We start from the raw sequence: 3,534 nt of genomic DNA, 5'->3' as shown, positions 1-3,534 counted from the left end.
TATCTACAGCTCGGCATACTGTATACGCGAGTTGAAGTCGATACATCCTAAGTATCTACAGCTCAGTCATTTTTTTCCACCCAAATTTTTCAAATAATAATAATGGTAAAGATGATGATGATGATTAAAAAAAAATAATAATGATACTACTACTACTACTACTACTACTAATAATAATAATAAATAACAACAATTTATAACAACAATAATAATAATAATAATAATAATAATAATAATAAACGGAGAAAAAACACATAAAACTGAACAAAGCAGAGCCAAATTCAAGATTCGTTCATTCCAAGATGCCTGGACACATTGAATTTAAAGACTGAAGGTTATAGGGAGAGAGAAACAGTGGCGTACCAAGGGGGGGGGGACATGCGGCCATGGCCCCCCCATTTGCAAATATATATGAGGAACACACTGAGGTGGTTTGGCCATGTGGAGAGGATGGAGGGTGAAAGACTGAAGAAGAGAGTGTATGTGAGTGAGGTGGAGGGGGGAAGAGGGAGGGGGAGGCCGAGGATGAGATGGAGGGATGGGGTGGAGAGGTATATGAGAGAGGGGGGTGAGAGTTGGGAGCAGGGCAGTGATATGTCAGGGGACAGGGCGACTTGGAGGCGATTTGTTTGTGGCCAACCCAAACGGGATTGAGACATCTGGCAATATATATATATATATATATATATATATATATATATATATATATATATATATATATATATATATATATTGTCACGGTTTTTTTTTTATCATGGTGTTTTTTAAAATATCTGCTAAATATTATTTAATTGATAATAATATTCAATAATATTGAAGAGCAGGGACAATGATTGTCTTACTAAATCAAGTAAGGATTACTTTACGGTGACTTCGTCACACGATTCTCTAAGAACGAGAATTTATAAACTTCCTCAACAGTACACAGCAGAGACTAATTACTCAATTGCTGTTTCTTAGTACTGTTAGCCTCTGGAGAAAGTTACTTCACCCCTGACAATAAATAACTAATACTAATAATAATATCAGGCTCTTGCTGGTGCTTAACTCCTAGGAGGCACAACGGATTTTAAGTTTAATACAAGACTGGCCTAAGTACCAGTTATGAATAGCAAAACGTTTATGTAAGCTAGGAGCTATATGGAAAATAAGCTTAATTGTGGAGAAATGAACCAAGAGTTTACATTACATTAAGCTCAAGGAAAAGAACTGTTAAATTTATTGATTACAAAAATAAATTTAACGTTACACTTCAAATGAATTCAAATAAAGAGATCGTACTCACCCACTCGAGCTAAATTCTTACGCCTAGGAAAAACACCTTAACTAAGCTCTTAAAACTAGGATAATATAAAAAGGAAGTACTAGTCGATGAATGCGGTGTATCACCCAACAAGGGTGGGAGCACTGGGGAACAGTTCTAGTGGAGCTTGGGTGCTAGCTGACCTCTCCTCTCACACTTCTGGAGCACAGGACCTCTCTCCGTCACAACAAACACTCGACTGACTAAGTCGTGGGAAAGAAATGGGAGCGATAGGCCGCATTTTTTAACGTTCGAGTGAGCGAAACGCGCCCAAAACAAATCGCTCAGCGGAAGCGCTAATGTCTCACACTGAGACGATCACGTATGACAATGAAAAATTGATTTGACAAAGCTTCCGTCCGAATGAGCGGTTAACTGAACGATACACAGTGAGTTTTCCACTAATAGTTCGTGGCTTCTCACAAAAGGGAAATGTCGCGAATTTGATTCGTGACATTACGCCCCTACAATATTAAATTTTTTCCTTATGGGAAAAAATTTGTGAATATATATATATATATATATATATATATATATATATATATATATATATATATATATATATATATATATATATATGTACACATCCTAACTCAGTCACACAAGATTCAAACTGTAGTGTGTGTGCTATCCTGCTACAGGAGAAAGTCGCAGTCGCTAGTGAGCGAAAAAACCTTGTATTTACGTTAATAGAAGCAAGCTTGAGGGAAAAACTCCGTGACGACGGTGAAAATCCTGTACTCAGGTCAAACTGAGCGAAAATTCGCTACATTTACACTGACAACTAATTGTTGTGTAGCATGGTGTATGTAATACACGGTGTAGGTGTGACAGTTGTAGTGTAACTGTACCTACGTGTAAAATGACACAGTAAATAATATGGCGACAACGAAGGCAGAGGAGAAGAGGCGGCAGCGTGCAGCAGACGATCAGCCGGCCCGCACAGCAAAACTGCTACACCCATTGCTGTACCTACAAAACCAATTAAGGTGGAGCATCAAAAGTGTCAATGAGACAAAATTCTTATTAAGTTACAATTACTCTCTCTGCCTAGCAATCAGTATATGCTACGAAAAGTACGCTCTGGCTGAAAATACAAGTGACAGCCTAAGCTTCGTACATTCGAGGTCGCCATTAATTATAGCACATGATTACTGTCAGCAAGTTGAGAATCCTTGTGCAAACTCGGGTCTTCCATAGCCTTGAACTGTACACGGGTCCTCAACCTGTGCCTTAACCTACAATACTTATATTAATATCGGGGAGCTGAGAATCCTTGTGCAAACTCGGGTCTTCCATAGCCTCGAGTCGCCTCTGCGGAGTTCTCTCTCGAACTTCCCCCTTAACCTACAGTACTTATAGTAGTATCGGGGAGCTGAGAATCCTTGTGCAAACTCGGGTCTTCCATAGCCTCGAAATGCACATGGGTTCTCTCAACCTGTTCCTTAGCCTACAGTACTTATAGTAGTATCGGGGAGCTGAGAATCCTTGTGCAAACTCGGGTCTTCCATAGCCTCGAGTCGCCTCTGCGGAGTTCTCACTTCCCCCTTAACCAACAGTACTTATATTACTATTGGGGAGCTGAGAATCCTTGTGGACACTCGGGTCTTCCATAACCTCGAGTCGCCTCTGCGGAGATCTCTCTCGAACTTCCCCCTTAACCTACAGTACTTTTATTAGTACTGGGAATCCTTGTGCAAACTCGGGTCTTCCATAGCCTCGAGTCGCCTCTGCGGAGTTCTCTCTCGAACTTCCCCCTTAACCTACAGTACTTATATTAGTACCGGGAAGCTGAGAATCCTTGTGCAAACTCGGGTCTTCCATAGCCTCGAGTCGCCTCTGCGGAATTCTCTCTCAAACTTCCCCCTTAACCTACGGTACATAATATGTATGTACAGGCCCTGGACATAATGTGTCCTGCGGGGCCAATGGGCGAGACGTCAGGTCTCCACCCACTTCACCACTACCCTGTCTCTCAACTGACTCGGATATTACAGGTGTGGTTACGAATGGCACAGGAAGGACATGTCCCTGATTAGTGGCGTTACTTTGACATACACTGCAGGAACGGACAAAACTATCTATGTCTCGTCCCATCCCTGGCCAGAAAAAGTCAGCTCGGATACGGCCCTGGGTCTTCCTTTTGCCCATGAGACCTCCTGAGGCTGAACAATGACCCCATTGTAACACTGCTAGGCGGTACTTGGCGGGAACGACAAACTGGAGTCAAA

Source organism: Coenobita brevimanus, chromosome 54 (genome assembly GCF_032717465.1).
Source record: "Coenobita brevimanus isolate Jiangsu-jjx chromosome 54, ASM3271746v2, whole genome shotgun sequence".
NCBI classification, from domain to species: Eukaryota; Metazoa; Arthropoda; class Malacostraca; order Decapoda; family Coenobitidae; genus Coenobita; species Coenobita brevimanus.
Note: the sequence above shows the minus strand (reverse complement) of the source record.